Below are 11033 nucleotides of genomic sequence, written 5' to 3' on the forward strand. Positions count from 1 at the left end.
TAAATTTGGCATCATGCGTGTACAATTTGGATGATTGATGTCAAATATGCTTCAGAATCCGACGTTAGTATGGTGAATCAGCGATACATCGATCGTCCATAGGTTACACAATTGAGATCGATCAAGTTATATATATGATATATGTAATTCTGATGCAAAATACGGTACACATGATACATTGTATCTGTTTCGTTCATTCGAACACTTAATGGTTATTTTCCTTTGAGCGATCAATGGTTATTTGCTTCGGAATCCGATGAGAGTATGGTGAAGCAATGACGTGTTGATCAATCATACTGAATTAACAATCGAGGTATGTTTGACGGTATGAAATTGCTGCATTAGGGTACATGACGGTACAAGGTTGTGTTGTCAAAAGAGTTATGCAATTAGGGTTATGACTGCGCAAGAGTTGTGCTTTAAAGTATCAAGTGTTGATGCGAAAACCGATGTCGATTTCAAATGAATTGTTCATTAAAATTTTACGTCTGGGCGCCTCCCCCACAACCCTGCAGGGGGCGCTGCCCCCTTGACCCCCGTCCACTGAACGGTCAATGAAACCACCGTCTGCTGACCGGGCAGCGGAACCCCTGGCTAACTCTGTGTAGTGTGATCAGTCGCCAAAATTTAATTTGGATTATTTAATTAACAGAATTTAAATTAATAATAATAATAATGTGTTTATTATTATTGTCTTGTGGTGATCGATTATGACCCTAGTTTTCCATTATTTTGTTTTGGGATTTTAAAATACGACATGCGTGTCGTGCCTCTCTTTTAATCTCTTAATGTAACTTCTTTTCTCAACTCACTCCCTCGTATGTAAAACGAGTTTCTTTTATGTAATGTAATGTTATGAAGAAAGAAAAGAATATAATATCAAAGGAGGACAACCTCGAAGATCTTGCTTGGAAAAGCTTAGATCGTTATTAGGTTAGCTTAGGTTCTCTCATTGGCTTGGGAGAACAATTGCGCTAGGGGCCATAACTGTTTCATTTTGTATGTATGTTGATGCATGTGAATGTATGTTGATGCCTGTGAGAAATAATTTATATGATAAATAAGTCGGTGAGATAAGAATAATTGTAAATTCCCTCAAATTAAATATTAAGTTTATGTTTTCCAAGTTTTAACACTCATCAAGACTAGTATCGAATAATGTAGGTTTCGCCTACGCGAGGTGAATGTTCTATATTAGTAAGGTGTGATGGGATAATTGTAATATCCAATTGCTAAAACAATGGGTCAAACTTAACTAAACAAATTATAATAAGATTATACATGTTTAGAAGCAAGAGTTGGACATGATCCATATGATGGATTAGAATAAGGAGTTATTCACCCAACTAAAATATTCGAGAGTTGTATTAGATACAATTGGAATGAGTTCCTACCTAAATAACTCAGATTTGTGTAATCCGCCTACGCGGACTTAAAAAAAAGTGAAATGTGGATTTCGACCCACTAGAAAATCTTCCAACGGGATTTTTCGAATCAAATGATGAGGGTCATTTGTTTTGAGTAAAATAGTGGAAACATATTTAATTAAAGGCCTAATTAAATATGTTATTTTATTGATACTTATACTTTCATATTTTTCATGCACATTACCATGACAACGAACACCTCTAACAACATTTTGCGCTCAATCTTTTATAAGGAAAAAATTTCTGGGACAAATTTTCTGGATTGACACTGAAATCTGAGGATTGTCCTCAAACATGATAGAAAGTTGTATGTCTTGGAGAAACATGTTCCTGAAAAGGAACCTCCTTGTCCTTCACCTAAGGCAGAAAGAGATGCATATAAGAAGCATGTTGATGATGTCAATGAAACTTCTTGCCTAATGCTAGCTACCATAAACTCAGAGTTGCAAAAGCAACATGAGAACATGGCAACGTTCGATATGATCGAACACCTGAAGATGATTTATCAAGAGTAGGCAAGGCATAAAAGGTTTGAAGTGTCAAAAGCCTTTTTTCAAGGCAAGTTAGCTGAGGGAGCTCCTGTAGGTCCCCATGTGCTCAAGATGATTGGGTATGTGGAGAACCTTGAGAGGTTGTGTTTTCCCCTCAGAAAGGAACTTACGACTGATTTGATATTGCAATCGTTTCCAGATAGCTTTAGTCAATTTGTCCTTAATTCTAACATGAATAATATGGACAAATCTCTTCCTAAACTGCTAGGCATGTTAAGAACTGCTGAGCAGAATCTGAAGTCAAAAGGGAAGTCCATTCTGATGATCGGAAATGGAAAGAGACAGAACAAAAGACCCACCAAGCAGGGTGGTAAAGGGAAAGGCAAGGAAGTTGCCAAACCCAAACCCATTGCTCTTGATTTGAATTCTAGTGGAGGCATATCAAAGGAAGGCACATGCTTCCGTTGTGGTAAGACCGGACACTAGAAGAGAAACTGCCCAAAGTACCTGGAAGATAAGAAGAATGGAGTAGAGACTTCAACTTCAGGTATTTTTGTTATTGAAATTAATTTATCTATTTTTGCATCATGGTTATTAGATATTGGATGCGTTTCTAACATTTGTACCAATGTGCAGAGGCTAAAAAGGAGTAGAGATTTGGCAAAAGGTGAAGTTGACCTTGTTGTACCCCAAAATTTGCCCTCCCTTTTCTCTTGGTCTTCCATCCAACCATGTGACTTGAGGGTAATTTGCATACATTCATAACTCATTCATATGCATCATTCCTTCACTAATGGATCACCATGGATTCAAAACCTTGGCCTTGTGAAGTTAAGGTTTATGTGGAGATCAAGTTTCAAAAGCATGGTCTGATTATCTCATCAAGCATATGGGATGTGAAACCATAATTATTGGTGGTACAAGCTCGGATTCAACAAGGGATTGTCCAAGTAATCCTCTGAGGTCATCAAAACCCTAATAAGGGCTCAGACATTGAAAGACTTGTTGGTGAAGCATATGGTTGTGTTCAAAGGACTTACTTGAGGGGTAGGCCTCAGGAAAACCCTAATCAAGGATAGGATGAATCTAATGGACTTGGTGGCTTGACTTTTCATCTAGTGACATCCATAACCCTAAATGTCACCCACTTTTCAATGCACTTGGGCTAATCTTAGTTTGGTCTCAGTTGGCATTGGTCTTGAATCCATCTTGGTCTCAATGTTCTATTGTTGTCCATTTGATTGTGGGTGCATCTACGACCTTGGTCATCCAAATAACCAAAACTATTGTTGTAGGTCATGCCCATTGATTTAGGGGTGTTTCATTCAAACCCTAATCTTATGCCCTAAATTCATAGCTTTGCTCATAAACCATGTTCACGTATGTTACCAGTCAAGTCAGGTTCTTCTAAAAATCAAGCATTCATGTACATAAAACAAAATAATTTGGAAACCAATTTCAAACCATTTGTCAATTCATTTCAATCCATTCTAAACCATTCTAAACTATCACATTGATTTCATGTGAAAAATTACAAGTCTTGACAATTTTGACCAATTGTTGACTTTGGTCAACAGTTGACTTTTTTTGTCAACTTTGACCAAAGTCAATCCAAATTCCCTAAACCCTAAAAAATCACCCATAATCATAAATTCAATGTCCATTTACAAGAAAAATAAAAAGAAAATTGAACTTTGACCAAATGTTGACTTTGGTCAACATTTGATTTTTTGGTCAACTTTGACCAAAGTCAACTTAATTATTTTTACAATCCATATCCTAATCTTAACCCTAATCTTCCATATCCCATTTGATCTTGGATTGGGAAGTTATACATGATGCTTCATGATCCATTTTTTTGTCATGTAATCTTGGTTGTTCAACCACAAAAGCCAACCAAATGCAACTATGCAACACCATAACTTCTTGCATATGCACTCAGACCTGAAATAAGTGCTCCTTGAAGCCTTAGAATTAACCTAGCAACTTGGACACAAGAACATGGATCCTACAACATACATTTCAAACCAAGTTAGGAAACTGACATGAGCCAACCAGATAATACTTGCTGCATCCTATACACAATAACTCACACCAGACTTCTAGCATATCCAATCTCCCAAAATATGCACAACCAAGAACCATGTCACATGAAGTTATGCTAAGGTAAAAATGGAGGCAATGTTTGTAAGTTATACCTGGAGAAACAAGGACAAGTCAGAATATCCTATGAACCTATGCAAACCATGGCCAAAATGCAAGACAACAACAAACCTACATCATGGCAATGCAGTCCATTAAAGCACTAGTATCATATACACTATGCAGCACCACATCATTATGCAATAATCCAAAATAAGACCACGCCAAGGAAATGAATTTGCAAGACTTACTACCATTTTGAGCATCCAATGCATTGGCCATAAACCTGTAGACAACCAGGTCAAAACCATAACAGTGTTGCAAGACCATGATGCAGAAATTTGGAAGTGACTTATGAAGATTCTACATAGAATGCACACCTGGTTTCACCTAAGTCCCATATTAAGATTGAGAATTTTCCTAATACCATAGCTACATACCAAGATGCTCAAGATTGGAACTCGGTAACCTGCAGTGAACATGAGAATCCTAATGTCACTACAATGCATTGCTCAACTAGCTTTAACCTATTGTTAATAATCAAGTCAGAACCTGCTGAACATTTTGCAAACTTAGAACACCATGACCTTACATTCAATACTTGTTACCCTGCAAACTGGTATAACAAGATGCAATTGGCAATGCATCAGTCCTACATCCTACAACATTCAAGACAACAACATCACAAACCATCAAACCAACATGAGCTTTAAGCAACAAGTCTAAGCATCCAAGAATCCCTACCCTGGTTCAACCATGGCACCAAAACAGACATCAAATCTAAGACAATAACACACCATAAGCCTACTGCAATTGACCTATAATCAAAGCCAAAACCAGGAATCTGCAATGTCAGTTCACAACACGAAATTCGCTACCACCTGATATAGTCCCTACATCCTGCTAGCAAGGCAATTGGTCATGGCAGTAGGAACAAGATTCAACCTGTAAACCACAAACATAATCAGAACATAACCACGCATTTAGTAACCCACACTTGCAAACCAACACCAAGCCAACTAAATCAGAACCTACAACAAGGAAATGGTTGCAGACCTAATGCATCCTATGAACCTGCAAACACAAACCATCATCCTTGTTCAATCAGTCCATGAACTAACTTGATACACCAATCATGAACTAAATGCAGACCTGCATATTTGCCAACACCATATGTCACCTGCCATGTTGTGAACCACTAGCCAGAAGTTGCAACAAGCTTGTAATCAAGGCCAAGTCTGAACCTGAAGTATATCATGATATTAATTTGGCAATAAGCATCGCAGTAGCACATTATCATCACAGAAGTGGAACACACACATCAAAACAACACCATGTTCCAAACCTGTATCAAAACATCACTATGTTCAACTAGCCACATTAACCAAGACAGTGCAAAAGGAAGCAAACAGGTGTGTGCAAACAGTAGAAATAAACATGTTTGAGTTTATAGAGAAATGATAAAACACTCACCACAATGCAAGTCATTAACCATGGACATTCAAAGGTACCTGTTCAGCAGGTCATGAATCAGGGTATAAGGCCGAGTCCATCTAATTGGTAACTTGCAACAGCCAGTTTAAAACAAAATCATTCACCAACTAACATAACTATCTCTGACTAATTAGGTCATTCCTAACTAACTGAGTTATTAGTTAACTCAGTGAGTCAACATTAACTAACTCTAAGCCTTCCCTAATAGAATCCAATCCTAATCCCTAACCTAACCAAACTCCAAACCTAACCTCTATTTAAACATTTCATCATTCACATTGTCGCAACCTGAAAAATACAGTGTGCGAAAAAACAACCGGCGAGAAAAGAATGACAGAAGAGTCGCCACCGTGCGTTATTTATCCCAAATAAGGGAAGGGAAACGCTCGAAGTAAACCTGAAAAGAGGAAAGGAAAAGACAAGGTCTCGCAACCAAATCTTGGGTTCGGGAGTCGATTATGCGAAGGGAAGGTATTAGCACCCCTACGCATCCGTAGTACTCTACGGGATCCACTCTTGTTGTTCTTGTCTAAAGGGTGTGTGTTTATCTAATGTACTATTTACTAAAAGAAAGGGTCAAAGAAATGACTCGCACGGATGTTGCATCCACTGCATACGTATCTCATCTGAATATGAGAATCAGAGTCTTCGTAGCTCAGCTACCTAAGGGTTAAGGATAAGTGTGCTCGCTAAGACATCGCGTCTTATGCCTACGTATCTCATCGGGAATGAGAATCAGAGCAAAGCGTAGTTCAAACTAACTACGGGAACAAGGGTCTCGATTGCAACTAGGGCAAGAGAAAAGGGAAGTCTCGATCGCAACGAGGGCGAGAGAAAGGATCGCAACGAGGGCGAAAGCAAACAAGGATTAGTTGTTTAGTTGTTAGTTAAACTCGGCAAGACATCGCATCTTGTGCCTACGTATTTCATCTGAACATGAGAATCAGAGTTGCCTTAGTTCGGCTACATAGGGATTGCCATCTGAACATGGACTTACAAAGGAGGACACCAGTTGTGTCAAAGGAGAGTGGGCAATGTGTTCACGTCCTAGCAGCAGGTGTCGCAGCTCGCTGAATCGAGTCTTAGGCAGTTACCTCTTTGCAATAGAACGGACTGACATGCCACAGGATCGGAGACGCACGGAAGGTCTAAAAGAATAGGGAAGCTCTGCCCTAGAGTCGTCATGCAATATGTACTTAAGTGTTAGGATTTACAAATGGGAACATCTACCTAATGTTGACATGCAAGGAATATGGGCATCCTACCTATGCTATCATACAAAAGGAAATGGCAATCCTACCTATGTTATCATACAAAAGGAAATGAGAATCCTACCTATGTTATCATACAAAAGGATATGGGAAACCTACCTATGTTATCATACAAAAGGATATGGGAAACCTACCTGTGTTATCATACAAAGGGTTCTATCTAATGGGTGCTACCTAATCGGAACAAGGATCGACGAATGGAGCAAGGAGAAGTGTTAGGGATGAGGGTAGATGGCGATGCATGAAGCAATCGACTTACAAGGTTGATGGCGATGCATGGAGCAATCGACTTACAAAAAGGGTGGATGAATACGTGCTGGTTCTGTTAGGTTTTGAAAAATGATTGCTCGACGTTGGGTCGAGGTTTTGATCTTGCTTTGAAATGGTTATCGAATGTTCATTTTAATTCTTGTATTAACAGATGAATAAAGAATGAAAGAATAAATATTATACATTTCATGGGAGAGGGATACATTTGTTAATAATGGGGGTTGACATGGCAATCAAGCAATATAAGTATATGCCTCATACACCATACAAGTAGGCCACAGTTAATCAAACAAGTAAGATATAAACAAGTATATAATCAAATCAAATAATCAAAGAATGAAATGAATTAGCATTAAATAATGTATGAGAAGTATAAACATGTTAATCAATCAAACAAATAGAAACATGGATGAAAGAAACAAGTATAAAAAATATCAAATTAAACAGACAAGTGAAACTATGCACACAAAGAATCAATGAATAATTTAATCGGGAAATGATGCAAGGATCAAACAAAATTGAGGTGAAAGGCCTCTAACATATGGCATATGAGATGAACAAGGGAGGATCCAAAGATCTCTTCAATTGCCCTAAGCAATCCCTATGTCACACATCAATCATACAAAAGTCAACCGAAAAGTCAAGTCAACTTAAAAAATGTCAAATAAATAGTAAATTAATCATAAAAATTATGAAAAATTAAATTAAGTTAGGTGGGGTCAGGACATCATCATCCCCAAAAAAGATTTCAAAAATAATGAAAATTGGTTATTGAATTAATTGAATCAAAGCAAAGGTCAAACCAAAAGTCAAACAACAAGACTAGGTTAGAAATAAATCAAAAATAAATTGAAAATGGGAAATAAAAATTCAATAAAAGGTCAAGTTAACCATGAGACATTGGTCAACCATCATCCCAAAAATCAGAATCTAAAAATAATTTTAAGTTATGGAAATAAAATAAATAAAAAAAGGTGTGTTAAAATGGCCTATTTGACACAAATAATTAAAATAAAATACTTGCATTAAATAAAAACGAAAATAAAAATTAAAATAAATTAAATGAAACATTTAAGAATGTAAAAAATATTTTTGATATTTTTTATAAATGAATAAAATAATTTATTAATTTAAAATGAAAACAATAAAAATGAATTGAAAAATGAAACAAATGAATTGGCATTGGGCTTTGAATGGGGTGTGGATAGCACAAGGGGCGCTAAGGCCCAGTCCATGGGGAAAGCTTCAGCGTGACAGCCAACATCATGAAATGCTGTACATTTATTTTTGAAGAAACTCACGTGAACATGTCAACCGGTCAAAGGAATTTAAGTCACATAAGACAAAAGTTGGAACGGATGGCCCAGATCAAAAGCATACACACGAGTCCGGCGGCTCCCACGCGGCCACGCATCACGTTCTCATGCAGTAACAAAACAACAACAGCCATGCAAGAAAAAAACGTGAAATGCAGCATGCCAATGTCCTACTTTTATCTAACATAACTCGAGCCACAGTGCTCCAAACGAGCCGATATAAAAAGCAAACTTCAAGTATCAAATGAGAGGAACATCATGGCGTTTTGTTTTAGTGAAAATGATGGCTCTAACATAAAGAAATATGGACAGTAAGGTGTACACATGAGCATGGATACCAACAGAAAAATAGCAACTCAACTTCAAGTTCACCAAGCAATGCTTCATGAGGATGTTTTCATGGACAAATATGGTACAACAATAACATGATTGTGAACATGGTATAATGGCAAACAAGCATGGTAGTAGCATGAAAAAAACAGTAGTAAGCATAAGCATAATGGTGAGGATAATAAGCTATACATGTCCATGAAAAAAAAAGTAGAAGCTTACCTAGTGGAGAAGATGGAAGAGGAATAATACTGCTGCTTGTGCTTTGCAAACTTGTAGAGTGGAAATGGAATGAAATGGACTTCTTACTCCTTGCCTTGCTTGCTCTTTCTCAACTCGAAAATGGCAGCCACCCTCCTTAGGTTAGGGTTTTAGTGCTTATATATGTTGGGTTTAAAGTGTCTAATGGGCTGAAATCCAATCTGTTTTGGTTATGTGCATTTGGAAACAATTTGGCAAGGTGAGGTGGTATTAGGAAATCTCTTGTTTTGGCAAAACTTAAGTGAGTGGACAAGATAAGTACATGGCCAAATGAGGTAAAGAAAGTGGGCTGGTTGGTTTGTGCAGCATTATTGGTCTGGTTTGGTAGGCAAGAAAATAAGTTCAAGTGAGTGACTTTTGGACCATGTATCTTAATGATTGTGTGACCAAATGGCAAGGTAATGAAAGCAATAACAAGAGGGTATGGAACTTAGCATTTTCCATGTTGAACATATCTTGAAATGATGAATGGAAAGGGATGGAAAATAGCCATGAAGTTCAAGTTTCCAGGCTGCCAAAACAGTTGGGCCAGTTTGGCCTAGGTGCTGTCAAAAAAATCAACCTATGATACCAACTTTAGATGAGTGTATCTTCCAAACCAATGATCCAAATGGGATGGCAATGCAAACAGTAGAAAGAGGGAATGAAACTTAACATCTTTCATGTTGAACACAAGTTAAAATGATGAGTGGAAAGAGGTGGAAAATAGCCATGAAGTTCAAGTTTCTAGGCTGCAAAACAGTTGGGCCAGTTTGGCCAAAATGCTGTCAAAAAATTCAGCCTATGATACCAACTTTAGATGAGTGTATCTTCCAAACCAATGATCCAAATGGGGTGGTTCGACAAAGGTGTGAAAGAGGACATAACAAGGTACAACTGTCATGAAGAAAGTGTTTCCAAAAGATGCCTTGAAGTGCAAGAAATCTGGCCCATAAGTCTTGACAAATTTTGCAAATTCTGGACTTAGAAAATTTTCTAAGTGTCCTAAAATAAAGTCCTACTTTGACCAAGCATAACTTTCTCAATTTTAATCCAAATGAAACAAATTTTATATCTTTAGAAAGCTTGGAACAAGAGGAACAACTTTCATGTTGGAGAAATTTTCAAATGAAGCTTGCATCTTGATGGAATATAGGCTTAAAGTGGGTGCAAAAAACCATAAAACTTGCCTTAAATGGAAAGTCAACTATTTCCAAATTTGGTAACTTCTCCAACTCCTGATTAAACGATGAATCCATGATCCAACCTTGATCAAATTTCACATATAGGCTCCCTTAGGTATGAATTTTGATATTCCACTTTCAAAATGTCGGGAATTAACTTTTCTGGCCCCACAGTTGACTTTTCCCAATCTGTCTGATTTCCGATTCCATTGATCAATTGAAGCACCTCTGGCTCAAATAAAGAGCTGATTTTTTGCATGTAGATCCTAGTGGACATGTGGAGGGCCATGGAAATGAGTTTCACTCAAGGAATCAGAAATAAACCGATTTTATACCAAACCCTAGTTTTAGGGCAAAAATGACTAGGCTCTGATTGCACTGATTGCCAATGGATCTTTTTGTGATAATTGTGGATCTTCTTAGGCCAAGATGCCTCTATAATCATGACATGAATGAGCCCTTTCACTTCCAACCAAACCTTGCCTGTTGCAGGTAGCCATGAAACCCTGATTTCTGATTAAATCCATATGCACCCTCTGAGAGCTCTAAATCTTCCACTGATGAACAGAGGATCATAATAAGACGTATGGAACCCCTTGAGACCCTTGAGGCCCTTGAGACTTGTATATTTGGAGAATGAAATTCAATTCTCAGTCTTTCTCTGTGTAGGCTTCTTCTGTTAATGAGTGATCAATAAAATCCTGATTTCCCAAGTCACTAATGCAGTATGCAATGAGTATGACCTAGTATGATGCTAATGCAATGTGAAACACAATCTCATGCCTCCAAGAAAAATGAAGGGTAAATTTTGAGGTATTACACACATTCAATCATTTTTACATTGCTTGAAATTTTACTCTCACTTCTG

Source organism: Lathyrus oleraceus, chromosome 7, assembly GCF_024323335.1.
Source record: "Lathyrus oleraceus cultivar Zhongwan6 chromosome 7, CAAS_Psat_ZW6_1.0, whole genome shotgun sequence".
NCBI lineage: Eukaryota > Viridiplantae > Streptophyta > Magnoliopsida > Fabales > Fabaceae > Lathyrus > Lathyrus oleraceus.